Genomic DNA, 16,974 nt, shown 5'->3' with positions numbered 1-16,974 from the left:
TTGCGGGGCTCACAGCCCTAGCTGGGCAAGATGCATCCCTGTGGCTGGGAGCCCACAGCTAATGGGGCTCCCAGCCACAGGGGAGACCCTGCTACACATGCAAATAAAAGATGGGTAGCAAACAGCTATAAAGTTAGGACACATTTTTGAGGTCTAATTTTATAGCTTGTTGGACCTTTTCATGGCATGATAGGTACTTTGCAAGTATAGTTGGCCTTGAGGTAATTGGGCAATACCTATAATATGTAGAGGGGGCCTTAGAGATTATCTCATTCAGAGAGGCATGAGTTTTTGTAAGCAACAGCCTTCATCAGATGTTATTGGACTTGAAGAAAGCAGGGGTACTAAAGAGAAAGGAAGAAAGTCATTAAAATACAAAGGATAGGAAAGTGTTCTGCCATAGGCTTTTGTGTCTTTCTGGAACTGGTTTCTATCATGTAGGGATTTCCCTACTTGCCCAATATGGACAGCAGTGGGGCACTGTGAGCTAGTGATAGGGCATATGATGATGGTGGAGAAGAAGGGGCTTGTGCTACATGGTTGCATTGTGTTGAAACGTTGTGTCAGTGCTGATGGGGTGACAGGACTACTGTAATGTACAAACACTATCATTGAAAGGGCCTCTGTACTGATATGGTAGTACTTATGACCGCATCTCTGACAGCGTGACTCAGTCTCTGTTGCTGCATTATCTGCTACATGAACCTTGCAAAGAAAATGAGGGGCCTGCTAGGGAATCCAGGATTTGAGGTTCATCTTTTACTCTGAAGAGATGGTGGCTTGTGAGGTCCAGCAGCCCAGAGAGGGTTAATGAAAGACCTGATTACCTCCCTCAGCTGTGACCAGACAGCCCATTTGAAGCAGCTGCTGTAAAAAACTGCAACCCAAGCAAGATAGGGAGAGGCTGGCTGAGGTAAACTGTGGAAGGAGCAGTGCAAGGAGAAAGGCTGATGAGCATGAAAGGTAAGAAACAGCATGGGGAAAAGCATGAGTCAAAAAGGGAGTAGTACTTAGCTGCTTAGCTACCTCTGTGACGCATCTGAGGTGCAGGAGTGTAGCTGAGTTAGCTAGAAGATCTCTTAAGCCAGCTTTGCTGTCAACTGTATTCATATTTGTTGGGGTAAGGGGAAGGTGAAGAGATTTTATTGCGGAGTGGATCTTGGACCATGAATTCCCTCTGTGGGGGAAGGCTTTTTTGAGATGATTGTTTCATAAATTGTATGTCTCTTAGGTAAGTAAAATATGAGACTTGAGTGATTGTATTTCTGTCTATTGTAGTGGGATTTGATCTCAAATAAGAGTGTAACACTCAGAAGGGAACGCCAGGGTTAGAATTACCTGTGCCGCCTTTTGTGAGTGGACTGCTCAGGGAAGAAGAGGTGTAATTACAGAAGCAAAGTTATGTGCACTCTGAAAATAAAGAGATGAACTTTCATTGAGCAAAATCCAGGACATGATCCCAGATGCTCCCCAAGTTCTCTGGGACTAGAATTAATCCACACTACTTCCAGTTAAAGTAGTGGAGGTGCTATGGGTCCGGTGCAATGGGTTGGCTAATTAGCTAAGGTGATCAAGGACAAATTTTTCAAACTTGGAACAGAAAAGCTCAGGGTCAGGTGCTCCACCCCTAAATATGGGACTGTCTCAGCAAAATCAAGATGATTGATTACTTTATCTCATGGGGTTTAGTGATAATGGGGCTTATATAAGGGTGTGTGTGTGTGTGTGCGCATACATGTTTTGTGTTCTTAAATATCAAGTCTAATAAACTTCCAGGTTTAAAATGGCTCATGGAAATGTAACAAGAACATCATCAGATCCATTCTACCCATAAGGTGCAAAGCCTTTGACTGGTCATTCCCTGACAGCGTTGGTCACTGATTCCAAAAGGTTTGGGAGCTAGAATTTCCCATAGGAAGGGAAATCATGGCAGACTAGTGGGTTACACTTCTGCGTCTTACATTAGGTCACCTGCCTGAGAAACTAAACTACAGCTGCCACCTGGGTTCTGTCATTCCTGTGGCTTTTTGCTGTATTGCTAGCAGTACAGCATTCCAGTCAGGGAAGAGATGGTGGAGAAAGGCATTGACTTTACTCCTCTCTGTAACATGAAGTGTTTTTATTAAGCATCCTTTCCTTTATGGAAGCAGTACTATAATTCCAATGTTATAGTTCATGAAGTCCTATTGAAAATACAAGTTTTGTACATACTTTGCATTATGCCGTATTTGGTTCAACTGCTTTAATTTTTAGAGACTGTAAATCTGTTGCATACCACAAGAGGGCAGCACATGATAAATAGTCTGGTTTTTCACCCCTGCCAACCTACACACTGAGAATTTGCAGCTCCCATTGATTTTGGTAGTAGTGAACAGTGAACACTGAGCACTTCTAAAAACCAAGCTGTGAGTATGTCCAGATTTGTTTGTGATTTGTTTGAAAGAGTGCCACGGTCTTAGGCAAATTGTTGACATGTTTTACATGCTGAAAAACACCACCTTTTAGAAACTGGAGTAATTTAAAAATCCCACAGTGATGGCAGTTCACTTTTATTCTAAAGTACAAAGCCTTATGCGTGGGAATATGTGTGTTTTAACAAAGAACAAGTGTGTTTTACATCTCTCTGAGTGATTCAAAGAGGTTAAAGTTCAGTGTATTAATGTTCTGGCACTTCAGCTCTGTGAATAGGAGCCATTCTGTTGAATTGGTAAAATGAATTTGCTAGTTTTATCCTCATCCTTGTTTTAGGGGCATGGAAAAGCCAAATGCGATAGGGATCAAGTGCAGAGCTGCATAGCATCTGCCTAGTGTAGTATTAATAATAGTGATGTCTTACATTTGTTCCTGTTTGCTCTGCAGCAAACCTTATGGTGTTTACTGGTGATGATATGTGGGGATGAGATGTGAAAATCGCTCAATCATTCAACCCAGAACTTAAGTTTTAAACTTAACATTTTAGCTGAATTTAGCAGGCACACACACCAAAATAGTGCCCAGTCTACGACAAACTAAAAGCTAAAGAGGCGGTAGTCATGGGGGACCTAAACTACCCAGACATCTGCTGGGAGACGCAGACAGCAAGGTCCCATCGCTCACGCAGGTTTCTAACTTGTGTACAGGACCTCCACCTGACACAGGAGGTGTATGGTCCCACTAGGGGGAATGCCATACTGGATCTGGTATTGGCAACGGGAGATGACATGATAGAGGACCTCCAGATCGGTAGCTATCTGGGAGACAGTGATCACCTAATAATAGAATTCAACATAAGACGGCGAGTGGGTAAGGTAACTAGTAGGGTGAAAGTGCTAGACTTTAGGAAAGCTGATCTCAATGTACTCAGGCGATTAGTCAAGGAAGCACTGCAGAGTAGGAGTTTTGAAGGGATGGGAGCCCAAGAAGGGTGGCTGTGCCTTAAGGAAATGATCCTTCGGGCACAAAGCAAGACGATCCCCGAGCGAGGCAAAAGAGGGAAAGGGGCCAGGAGGCTTCCATGGCTGACCAGAGAAATCCAGGGCAGCCTAAGGGCCAAAAGGGGAGCACATAAAAAGTGGAAACAGGGTGAGATCACTAAAGATGAATATACCTCCTCTGCTCGTGCTTGTAGGGAGGCAGTTAGGCGGGCCAAAGCTACCATGGAGCTGAGGATGGCAACCCAAGTAAAGGACAACAAGAAATTGTTTTTTAGATATATAGGGAGTAAAAGGAAGGCCCAGGGAGGAATAGGACCCCTGCTAAATGGGCAGAAGCAATTGGTGACAGATAGAGGGGACAAGGCTGAACTCCTCAACGAGTTCTTTGCTTCAGTGTTCCTAAGCAAGGGGCACGACAAGTCTCTCGCTGGGGTTGTAGAGAGGCAGCAGCAAGGCGCCAGACTTCCATATGTAGATCCTGAGGTGGTGCAGAGTCACTTGGAAGAACTGGATGCCTTTAAGTCAGCAGGCCCGGATGGGCTCCATCCGAGGGTGCTGAAGGCACTGGCCGACGTCATTGCAGAGCCACTGGCGGGAATATTCGAATGCTCGTGGCACACAGGCCAAGTCCCGGAGGACTGGAAAAGGGCTAACGTGGTCCCCATTTTCAAAAAGGGGAGGAAGGAGGACCCGGGCAACTATAGGCCGGTCAGTCTCACCTCCGTCCTTGGTAAAGTATTTGAAAAAATTATCAAGGCTCACATTTGTGAGAGCCCGGCAGGACAAATTATGCTGAGGGGAAACCAGCATGGGTTTGTGGCAGGCAGATCGTGCCTGACCAACCTAGTCTCTTTCTATGACCAGGTTACGAAACGCCTGGACACAGGAGGAGGGGTGGATGTCGTATACTTGGACTTCAGGAAGGCCTTCGATACGGTATCCCACCCCATACTGGTGAACAAATTAAGAGGCTGTGATGTGGATGACTGCACAGTCCGGTGGGTGGCGAATTGGCTAGAGGGTCGCACCCAAAGAGTCGTGGTAGATGGGTCGGTCTCGACCTGGAAGGGTGTGGGCAGTGGGGTCCCGCAGGGTTCGGTCCTTGGACCGATACTCTTTAATGTCTTCATCAGCGACTTGGACGTGGGAGTGAAATGTACTCTGTCCAAGTCTGCAGATGACACAAAACTATGGGGAGAAGTGGACACGCCGGAGGGCAGGGAACAGCTGCAGGCAGACCTGGATAGGTTGGACAAGTGGGCAGAAAACAACAGGATGCAGTTCAACAAGGAGAAATGCAAAGTGCTGCACCTAGGGAGGAAAAATGTCCAGCACACCTACAGCCTAGGGAATGACCTGCTGGGTGGCACAGAGGTGGAAAGGGATCTTGGAGTCCTAGTGGACTCCAAGTTGAACATGAGCCGGCAGTGTGACGAAGCCATCAGAAAAGCCAATGGCACTTTATCGTGCATCAGCAGATGCATGACAAATAGGTCCAGGGAGGTACTTCCCCTCTATAGAGCGTTGGTCAGACCGCAGTTGGAGTACTGCGTGCAATTCTGGGCGCCACACTTCAAGAAGGATGCGGATAACCTGGAGAGGGTTCAGCGAAGGGCAACTCGTATGGTCAAGGGCCTGCAGACCAAGCCCTACGAGGAGAGACTAGAGAAACTGGACCTTTTCAGCCTCCGCAAGAGAAGGTTGAGAGGCGACCTTGTGGCTGCCTATAAGTTCATCACGGAGGCACAGAAGGGAATTGGTGAGGATTTATTCACCAAGGCGCCCCCGGGGGTTACAAGAAACAATGGCCACAAGCTAGCAGAGAGCAGATTTAGACTGGACATTAGGAAGAACTTCTTCACAGTTCGAGTGGCCAAGGTCTGGAACGGGCTCCCAAGGGAGGTGGTGCTCTCCCCTACCTTGGGGGTCTTCAAGAGGAGGTTAGACGAGTATCTAGCTGGGGTCATATAGACCCAGCACTCTTTCCTGCTTATGCAGGGGGTCGGACTTGATGGTCTATTAAGGTCCCTTCCGACCCTAACATCTATGCATCTATGAAACACTATACATTTCTAATCTTAAATATTTTTTCTTTGGCTTCAGAATACCTGGACTATAAATTGCCAATGATCTTGACAGATGCTGTCCAATCAAATGAACTAATAAACCCTATCTAAGTTAGGGGATCCAAAAGAACATTACTGTTTATAAATAAAATTATGGCATGCTAATTTTTTGTGACTTGCAGAACAGGAGGCTTCTTCTGGAAATTTGCTGGAAAATAGGGTTCTAGTATAACTTTGTCATGTTAATCTTGAAATGCAAACTGTCAATCTACTGCATAAAATCTGAGCAAAGTTTTGGGAGCAAATTATGTATTTACTGAAAAAGGAAGTTTTGGGGTAACCAAAGCTATGCACAGATTCAGGTTATATTTGGTAAATACCCTGAATGGAAAAACAAGAGAGAATTTAAAAAAAAAAATCAATGTATTTGGTTTCAGCATTTTCAGAACATAATGTTTTGGCTTTTCATTTTGAAATTTGAGGGCCAATTTAATTCTAAAGAAATTGGGTTAAGGTGGGGGGAAGGATAAGCTGCTCTCTTTTCTCCTTTTTTTCTCCCTCAGATGCACAGTTTTGATTTTTGGGTTGATGTGAAACACTCTTTTTGCTGATACAGTTGTCAGTGCAAAACTATCATTTATTCCCACAACTATAATTATAAGATGCTGCAAGTCTGTATAGTACAAATTTCTACTGAATTGCTTCAAGCAGGGATCATTGTGTTTTATAGGACTCTTATAAAACTGCTAGTGTTTGTCGTTAACTTGGAGAACATGAGGCCTTGAGTTCTTATCCTGGTGATGCGGTAAATATCAAAGCCAACCATGTTGACAACTGTGAGGTTGCTAGGAAGCTCTGGTTTTGTTACAGTATAAATAAGTGTCGTGTAACTACAGGAAGAGTTCTTGTTATGGTCTCCCTCCAAGTTTATTGGCAAAGTCTCTGAGGGCTGAATTCCATCTGTCTGACAGGAGAACATAATTCTTTGTGTCTGTGTTTTATTGTACCCTTTTAGGAAAGTTGCAGTGATTCATGAGGAAGGGTGATTTCTCTATTAAAGAGTACCCTCAGAGTGCATGAGCAGTACCATATCAATAATAAGTACTGTATGCTAAAATAATTTTACTTCTGAACTTAATCAGTAACCAATTGAGAGGAACCATCTCCAGGAATGACAGGGTAGCTCATTCTCTATGCACATTCAGAGCTGCATTTCTCTGCAGGCACTGCCAGCCAAGCAGCCAGAAAGCCATGGATAACTGTCTTGCAGAGAGGGCTTGAGAGCACCAGTTCCTCTAGTACAGGCCACCAGTGGCTATCTTTTACTTACAGCAGTGACTGACCTTTGCTAGATTATAAAATATGTACCAAAGAAGAGCAAAAATAGTATGTAGAAGAGCAGGACCTCATTGGAAAATAAGAGCCATTAATATTGACTGAAAAAGTGGTGGCAGTCACAGGACAGGTATCCTGGGGCGTTCCTTGGGTGAATTGTCCTGGACTTTGGCCTAGAAAAGAGCTTTGGTTTGAGATGATCTTTAGCAGAACTGGTTGGAAAACTGTCAAAGACTGGAAAAAATATTTTGTATATGGGAAGACTGTGACCAATTTACCAGTCTCACCACTCATCTTGGGGTTGGATTCTCAGCAAAGTACTGTATTTTCTGGCAGATCAAACTCCCCTAAATAAAGCACATGCTTTGCTTTTGGAAGGCAGAATGTAAAAAATAAAGATCTTTGCGGGGTGGCCAATGGCGTGACTGAGTAAGTTCTTCTGGAAACATATGGTGTGTGTAGACAAAATGGGGGCCCTAAATTGAAGCAGTGGGTTTTAAAAAACACTTCAATTTAGGGCTGATTAAACCCCTGTGTCGCATACACACCCCACTGACTTACCCGCCTCTCTGGTGGGGAGGGGAGGGCAGAGTGGTCCCTGGGCTGCAGGGGGGTGGGGGCTGGTGCTTCCCTCTGCGGCAGCAGTGGCCACCCCCCCGGCAGCACCTGCCAATGGGCAACCTGCTCAGGCAGTCCCTAGCGCTGGAGGGAAGCACTGGGCCCTGTGCAGCTCAGGAAGACAGGTGCTGGGGGGGGTAAGATCAGGCTCACCACTTTTCTTGGGCAGAGCCTGCTTTCCTGAGCTGCTGCCAGGCTGCTTGTAGGGCTTCCTGCAGAGCTGTGGAGCTGCCCAGAGCCCCGTGCTTCACTCTGACGATGATGGGGCAGCAAACTAAAACTCCTCAAAGAAAATTTAGTTTGCTGCACCCCCAAGTCATTTAAGGCACATTACACCACCAAATTTCCTACAGCAGCTGGAATTAATGCACAATATGACACCAAAGCATGCAAACACTGACATCATTAAAGTGGTGCAAAAGCACTTAGCCCGTGTTAGTGTCTTGCACACACAGCTCTGTTTCATTTACACATGGCCATAGTGCACAGCAAGTATAGCATCCCAGGAGATAGTCAAGATTAGGAAGGGGAGTAGTGAGATTGTCCCTCTTTTTTCTTTTTTTTTTTTTTTTTTACTATAAATAGCTCTTTATATAAGTTCCTGTAAATCATCAAGTGTTGTTTCCACACCCCAAGCCTCATCTAGATACTACAGATTCCATGCAGAAGTTTGCTTGGTCTGGCGAGTTCAAAGTGCTCAGGCTGTGAGAGGATTAAAACTGAACTCCACCCCTTCTGCTTTCAGAGCCACATAGAAACAGTAGCCATCTTGGTGGCCATGAGTTATGACATTTATTTTTTCTATGCCCCAATGCTTCTATTTCAGCAAAGAAAATAATCTTTCCTATGTAAGATATGCATCCCACCTGTGGAGGGCTGATCTGGGGGGAAAGGGTGCATGTGCTATGCAAGTAAATATGATATATGAACATGATGATCCAAGTCAGTGTTAGCATTTATTTAGCTAGATATTCCTAACAACAGAAAAAGATGAAAGGGGAGGAGAGGGTAGGCTTATTTCTTCCCAAGCTATTTATTGTATGGACCACTATCGAGCACTAGAATCAACTTCAAGAATGTACCTCTAATCTCCTCATGTGTCTGGCAACCTCTTCTCTTGGCAGAATTAATGAGATTGCTCCTTTGACATAGCAGGTAAAGTTTTGCATTTTGGGACCCCTTATTGAAGCAAGGCCTTTCACATTTAGAACCCCAATAAACTGCAGCTTTAAAACTTAGGAATGAATGCAGTGGTTCTCAATGTTTTTAGGCTTAAGGCACCTCTCCATACCTTTTCTGAGGTTGGTGGCCTGTTTTCCAAGAGGTATGTGAAAGGCTAGACTGGGAGAGGCTGTAGCAGGAGAAGGTGCTTTTGCTTGCATTAGGTTTATCTAATAAATCCTGCTTGCCAGTCCAGCCCTACATGCATCTCCTGGAAATAGAAGTGCACTGGGCAGTTTCATCTGGCCACAGGGGTGATAGTGCCACAGAACCTCAGTTGAGAATCACTGAAGTAGAAAGTATGGAGTCCAATCCTAGGACAAACTCCAGGCCCAAATTGCAGTCCCATATTTATTCCTAGACCAGTGATTTTTTTCAACCTTTTTCATTTGAAGACCCCTAAAAATTTTTGCATGGTGGTGTGGACCCCTTTGTATTGTAAATATAGGTATTCACCCAATTTTTTTGATCAGAGTCATCTTTCATGGACCCCTTATGACATACTTTAGGGGGCCCAGGGACCACCGGCTGAAGAGTCACTGCTCTAAATCATGCAATCACATGTAAATCTTTGGCTTATGATCATGGTGGGGCCTAATCCTATTCACAACCAAGACAGTCAAGGACTATCACTGACTTCAGTGGGAGTTAGTTTATACTGTGTGCTTATAGTTATGGATTGTAAAAGAATTAAGTTTCACATGACCAACCAAGAAATAGAAGTCATACACAAAGCCTTTTTTATTACATGAAATAGTTCAACATACTCCATGGTAGTTAATCAATTACAAGTGCATATAATTCATGTTTTGTGGATATCATAACAGTCTGAATATTTTGGCTGGACAGCCAGCGTTCTGACTGAATTCAAGCTAGTGCAACTCATGACATAACAATAAACAGTAAATTACAGGTCTACAATGAAGTTAGACTAGAGAGCAACAGCATACGGTATTTATTGTCACATCAAAGTATCACAAAGCATGAGAGCCCAAATATTAGAACTATCACTAAAATGGTATTTGTACAACCTTCTCATTTATGTCTAAATGTCAGGATCCTTTCTGGGATCCTGTTACATCAGCAATGAATCTAATCTGTCTCTATTTAGAAGGGAGCCATTTCAATGAAACAGGCAACAGGGAAAAATGTAAACATTTTGATGGTCCTTTGAAAGCCCATTCAGAGAGCATACATCATGTGCCACAAGAAAAGTGCATTTTAACTGGTGTGTCCATTATGGCCAGTTACCAATCAAATTTTCAATCAGAAATTAAGGTCCTGATTTTACATAGCACCAGTTATTAATCTATTTCTGGTGTAAAAAGTTATAAAACGTTTTTATTATTATTTTTACTAACTCATAAAACAATAAAAATTAAAAGCTTTCTTTCCTTGGAGGAATAGTGATAAAAAACACCCAACATTTAAACACATTATCTCTTATATATACACAGTATGACAAAAACTAGCAAAGCGCATAGCCAATAAACAGTCACTTCCCCCCCTCCCCAGGTTTGCATACCTGAACAGACAAGTTTTATTTACAGTTGGATAGGTATCCACAGAAGTAGCTATCAGAATACTTGTATTTGGCTAAAAGTTATATAAAAAAGACAACTTTATTTTTCAAATACTCTCCAAATATATATTAAAAGTATCCAGTATTTCCGTTAGTGCCAGAGTTGGAAGCTCTTTTTCTCATGTTCAAAAAGTGATTTCTGTGATATCAGCTGATGACTGGGGCCAAACTGGCTCCTGCTTGCAGTCAGTGGATGGACTTACATTGACTGCAGTTATAACTGGGTAAGACCCAACAAACTATTGAAGATTTCTGAGAACTGTAGTGGTGCCTCTTTCAGTGTCACAGTCCCCAGGCTGGCAATGTGATAAGTTTAGGCAGACCTTATGTCCATAGAGAGCTCTTTTGACTACACTGAGGGTCTCTGCATGTGGACCCAAGTGCTCTTGTGGTTTAAACTGTAATCACTCTTGGAAAAATGACAGCTTACAGCAGCTGAAGATCTGCCCCCAAGTCTATTTTGTCTGCGGATTCTTTGTTGTCACAGGGACAACACAACGTGCATCGCATTGTAGGGGCTATAGTAGTGAAAGGGGAAACGTTGTCATATTGGACAAGATAAATAAGTGTTGATAAACAATGACAACAAAAGAGCAGTGTTATGAAAAAGACTTAGAAATTATGGAAATCTACATGCAGTGCGATAAATTAGGACATATCTATGTGAATTTAAAAAATAAATGGAAAGATATCATTTCCATGCTACAACTTATATAGAATCTAAACAATAATAAATGATCTGGTCCATAAAATATAAAAAAAATCTATACATTATTTTTGCAACTGTAACTGTATATCCTAGAAGCATACACTTCCCAGAGCAATACAAATACTGCCACTGCTGCTTTCATTCTGTATCATGGATTTGAATACATTGCATATAAACAAAGGCCATCTTAGGTATATAGCCCAGGTTTACTGTACTTTAGAACAAGAATGTTCTTAATGCATTTGGCATTTAATTTCTGTTCCTGCAAGGTAAAATATAAGATGGATATTTTAGCTATTTAGAAGAATGGTTTCACATGTGTTAAAGTAATGGTGAAAGCAGTACCTCTTTGAGTTTATCTCATCAGATAGAAGAATACAAGACATCTGTCTTTGCCTATCTCTTAATCATTTCTCAAATCTGGCATGAGATAAATGCTCTTCCAACATTCTCTTGGAAGTCAAGTGAGTTTTGCGGTGTTCTAAGGAGGAAGGTTTGGGCTTATTTTGAAGAAAAATGATATTGATATTGATCTTGAATGAATACAAAATACAGTATGTGGCTATATGAAAATGCATAGTTTGTAGTGTACATTCTCCTTATGCAAGTTAATCACCATCTGTTGGCAACAAAACTGCCTCTTGACAAATCTACAGATCTATTATCAAAATATCTTACACATGAATAGCTACTGCTTAGTATCATTACAAAAGAATTAGCTACATTTTACTCTTCATGACCCCTGTCTCTTTTTTAGATAATTTTAAGCATTTTGTCTTTGTAAACTGCTAGATAAACTAAACCTAAAATCCCCAAACCCATTGTATAGGTTTTTTGCAGAGTTTAGGGCATGCCAGCATTTCAGTGTTTAGCTTTGTTTGCCTGAGTTTCACAGCTAACCTGTCCCTCCTAATACAGACAAGTCCTAGAAAAACTTGATCACAAATATAGCTTATGTGCTAGCTAAAAACTGGTTTGATTTCAAGAAGCAGAAATATTAGCTCTCAGCATACGCTAGCAATGACTGAGCTGTTTTGCTTGATAATACAGCAAAGTCTATTTATCACTTGCATCTCAATGAACCCTTTGGAATCTAGCCTTTTCCTATTAAACACAACTATCCTCCTGAATGCCCCTGAACATGCAACAGAATTATGTGCTGTGATGGATTGATTTAAGTTCTCAAGCAGACACTTTTGATTTCAGTAATTTGATTTTAATTCTGTTTTCCATTTGTGCTTTTTAGTTGTTTCTTTTTCTAAACAAAGGTTGATTCTCATTTGGTTGTTAACCATTTAAAATGTGCTAGCCTGCAGCTTAACTATAGCCTTCCTGCTAATTTGGTACAATTCTTTGCTAAGCAAGGTATACTGTGTAAGTATATAATCTAAATATTTGTTCAGTTTCTTAATTTTTACTTTTTTAGAACCAAATGTGATAAGCAACACATTTTTGAACTTGTGATTTGTATCAAGCTGCCTTTAGATGGAAATTGCAGTTCTATTAAAATGCACATAAAACAGCATTTAAAATTGTAAACTAAAACACTCTTAAATGTGCTTGATACATTAGAAAAAGTTTATCAAAACATTTTGCATTTTAAAGTCTTTGTTTAATAAAGGAATGGTATCCTTGGTAGTTAGTGAACTGAACTGATTTCTGGTTACTGTGTCCTTTAAGATTTTAGAAAGAGCAGACCCCTTCTTTCTCACCTTGTTCATATACTGAAAGAGGAAAACAAATTTTCAGCTCCCAACAAATGAACTACTACTTGAACTGAACTAGTTGAATAAACTGACAAAGAAAATATTTTCTCTGCATCTGCAGGACAGCCTGCTACTGTTAAGAGCTAGATTTGTATTTCAGCTAGGGACAGAAATTATACATAAACCAGTATGAGTGATCAGAAACTGATTCAAATCTGTAACACAACAGAAGTTCAGTGCACATAAACTGCTTCCAAAGGCCATTTATACACAGATTTTTTTCTCCAGGACGCACTGGAGAGCTGCTGCTTTGGAGCAGACTCAGTTAATTGAGTCTGTTCCACATGTGAGCTGAGGCCAATTGTGCTGCACCGCGTACAGTTGTATAAATGGTGAAATGCACGTTGGCGTGCAGAAAATGGCAGCAGTGTGCTTTTGAACTAAAGTACCTTGGAGGTCTTTTAGTTCAAAAGTGCACCACCACCATTTTCTCAGCACTGCTTGCATGTGTAAAAATGCCCAGATGGCCAAAACTGATTTAAGATCAACCTGGATGGATGTAGTATCACACTTAACTGATTTAGCTTAAATCGGTTTGTTGAACTTCTGTCCCAGCTCCCCTCCAGATTCAAGTCAACTTAGTTCCCCAGCATCCCAGGATGCCATTCCCCTACAAACCATACTCACAGGGTGGGTGGGCTAGCTTTGGCCAAGCTATCTGTTCCAGCCCAGCAGGAAGGCATGCACTAGCACCCTCCACCAGCTTCTGGGCCACTGCAAGCATGTGGCTACATTTCTAGAATCAAAAGTAAATGCTTGTTTACTTGCTTATCAGATCAATCTACACAGCTTAGACTAACCTGTGAAGATTGAATCAAATCAGCCTCGGGCTTTTTGACTGTTTGTACTTAGCCCTAAGCAAACTCAGGTTGTGCTGCTTAGTCACGAACATTCACAAATTCAGTAGTCTGACTTTGTTTGAAACTTACCAAGCAAGTAGGTTCTGCTTGAATATGTTTTTAACTAATTTTAAAACCATGTTAATAGGTTAGGCTTGAATATAGGTTGTCATAGTTTCTAATTTCATTTTAAATAGGTTTGTTTTTTTTTTAAAGAATACAACAATTTAAAAATGATTTTTTTGTCTCATCTGTAATCTGCAGAGTTAACAGGGTCTCTTGCTCTTTTCCTCCCCTTTCCTTTAAGCCATGTACAAAACAGATGGAAATGCAGAAAACCAATTCCGTGGCAAACCTGTTCTCTGCACTGCCATGCAGGAAGTCTACTTCAGAGCAATTTCTGCATTACCATTGTTTCTTGGGTAAGTAGAACCTGGGTTTTTGTAGACATGAGTTTTAGCATTTGCAGGGACAGCAATTTTGCCTATGGAGGTGATAGTCCTACTCTGAGATTTCAGCATATTACAAGAGTAGGACCTGTGCCTTGATAAATTAACTAACACCAAAGATTTAACAAGCGCTGGCTTTAGAGGAAGCTGATCAGGTTGATTGGCTCCTCTCTATCTGTTAGAACTGAGAGGAAAAAGTTGCATACATGCAGCTGGAAGGAATTAAGGATTCAGTTTACATCATGTGCAAGACACTAGTATGGATACCAAAAGCAATCTCAAGAACTTTGTCAGAGCCTGGAGTGGTGCCTGCAGGTGCTCTATCAGCTTTTTTACCTCAGGAGCCAACTTTATTCTTGTTTTTCCAGTCACTATAGTCTTTAGCACTTCAGAATCAACCCAGCTTGGGTTGGGTAAATAGTTCAACTTAACACTTGTTTCTTATGTTCTACAGTGATTGGGGGGGGGGGGGGGATCTATTTTGTTTTTGTTAAATCATTGGGACAGGGACTTCTTTTGTGTGTTTGAAACATGGGGTTTGCCTCCCTACCCTCAAGCTACACTGGTTCATTAGAGCCATGTTGATTTTCAGGCAACAGTCAATCAGAGTTCCACACACAACTTGATGGAAGAGATTAGATTTTAAGAGCAGAACCTGCATACATTTATTCATGAGAGTAGAGAGTGGTTTTGGGATGACTTAATTCTTATATGAGTAAGGATCTATGGGTTCAGTACCAGAATAACCAGGGCCTTGTCTGTGACCAGAATTGCGTAGGTCTTGTCTATTGAATCTACTAGATTGTAAATGTATTTCAGAAGCCTCATTATGTATAAATGCTTTACAAAAAGTAACTTTTGGTTCTAAATAGTGCATGTGTCATTTGCAGTTAATTTTAGAATGTTTTTAATACCAGGATAAATTTCTAATAAATTACAGGTCAAAGCTCAACAAGTTGCTAGTTAAGAGAACTAGATTAAAAAATCTCTTTTCTTTTTTTATTATTGTTTAGTATTTCAAAACACATGGCCATGACACGTAGAAGATCTATACAAAGAACTGCATTGTTAAGCAGCTTTAATTAAAGCTCCCTCCTTTTATATGGCATGAAAGAAAAAATACAAATTACTTTTTAAATATAAGGTAAAAGCTGGATTGCTTCTTGAAATGCACTTTTAAAATTTCACAATTACTTTATAGACTCTAAAGCAACACTTTACTTTGGGAGGAAACTGACTGGCAATGATGAGCAGAGAGAGATTGACATTTCCCTTTTGTGAAGGAAGACGCCCAAGGGGACACATGGATCTGAATCCTGCAGTACCGACTTTATTAGTAGTTTTGCTTGCATGGGGACTACAAGATTGAGCCTGTGTGTGGCCACTTGGCTTATACTTAAAGCCATTCACTTTCTATATTATAAATATTCTCATTAACTTCATTAAAAATAAATCACTTAATACAGGAAAAAATAAATACAATTAAATTATTTATTTTTGTGTATTTTTAAAAGCTTAATGCAATTTAATATTGAAGCCTCTCAGTGACATCAGGGATTAGATCCTGGAGCCTCTCTGCCACTAGCCAGTGGCTTGAAGGGTGAGAAAGGTGCACTGAAGAGACAGCTGAGGATGCCCATCATGGCTGTGAAGCAAGCAGAGGTGCCCTTGGCCATCCTCTTCTGCGTGCCTCAGCTTGCTGGGCTCCAGAGATCTCCAGCCAAGGTACAGGCCCTGGCAGACTTTTAGAATAGACTGCAAATGGGAGAGGAACAGGGGAAACCCTGGCCAACCCCCATTCATTCTCTCTTTCAGCATCCAGTGTCTGCCACTGTGTGACACAGGATACTGGGCAAGATGGATCTGTGGGCTTACACAGTAAATGGCAGTTCTCATATGTCATTTTGTAATAGGTTTAGATTGCCCTTAAATACACCAAAACCCAAACTGGTCCAGGCCATGCTTGGGGGGGTACTGAGGTTGTTTAAAACCACCTTTGATCCCCCCAAGTCCTTCTCATCTATGTTTTGTGGAGCTTTGGCATAACAAAGAATCTAGTCCTAGGTTTTATTTTACACACTGTCCTTCCTTCCTCTTTTCCCCCCAGTCAAACTCACTGTTAGTGATAATAATATTAAGATGTCCCTAAGGCATGCAACCAACGTTGGGACCCCAGTATGATAGGCATGGTAGAAATATGAAAATCAATCCTTTCCTTAAAGAGATTCATCTCAGTAAGGTGGCAGACAAATGGTAGGAGAAAAGCTTGTATTGTCATCTCTATCTGATACCAAGATGCAGAACCACTAAGGGCCAGATCCACAAAAGAATAAACTCGGGTGCATAGATTTTGCCTGTATCCTATGTTACGTTCTTTAGTCTAAAATTACAATCCTGAACAGACTCCTCCTCCCACTTAATGGAACTTCCTCATAAGTGAACTGCCAAGTTCTTGCTTTTAGGATCTAGCCTGTCTCAAGTAGTACCCCTTGGATTTTTTTTTTTTTTTTTTTTTGGAAGAAAGCCAAGATAAATGAGTTTCTGTAACTGCAAACTGAGTGAGGATCCTGCTTAATTTTGAGTTAACTTTGTTTTTCTGGAAGCAAGACAAACACTAATAGGAGGATGGAAGAATTTGACTTACCTGCTGCTAAGAAAACAATAAAAACAGGACGATGTCCCACACTCTGCTACAAAGTGCTGTACAAAATTCCTATACATTTTGCTGGAAACTCATAGTGGAATCACAGAAGCAATGTTTCCTACACACACGCATGCAAAAAGTCCTTGCTCTACCATTCTGGGACACCTTAAGTTCTGGCTTCTTTTGGAGAGCTATTACCACTGACTTTGGATTAATCTTCTTACTGGGATTCTTAGGTCAATAAATAAGGCCATTCCCAGAGTTTGGGGCATAGAAAGCGTATGAAGAAGACAAAATCGCTGTTACTCAGACTAGGGAAGGAGAAGAATCCC

At 41.5% G+C, this 16,974-nt stretch overlaps 1 long non-coding RNA gene across 2 annotated transcripts; it reads left to right on the top strand.

Moving 5' to 3' along the window:
• The first annotated feature begins 853 nt into the window (after positions 1-853).
• Positions 854-16,513, top strand: LOC132249290 (uncharacterized). Of its 2 annotated transcripts, XR_009460694.1 has the most exons (3): positions 854-963; positions 13,857-13,971; positions 15,200-16,513. It is a non-coding gene; the product is annotated as an uncharacterized LOC132249290 (long non-coding RNA). The 2 variants fall into 2 exon arrangements; XR_009460693.1 differs by lacking the exon at positions 854-963 and having other exon boundaries at positions 13,470-13,971.
• Positions 16,514-16,974: the final 461 nt, after the last annotated feature.

This window comes from Alligator mississippiensis, chromosome 3, assembly GCF_030867095.1.
Source record: "Alligator mississippiensis isolate rAllMis1 chromosome 3, rAllMis1, whole genome shotgun sequence".
Classification (NCBI taxonomy): Eukaryota; Metazoa; Chordata; order Crocodylia; family Alligatoridae; genus Alligator; species Alligator mississippiensis.
This window is presented reverse-complemented; position numbering and strand designations above follow the sequence as displayed.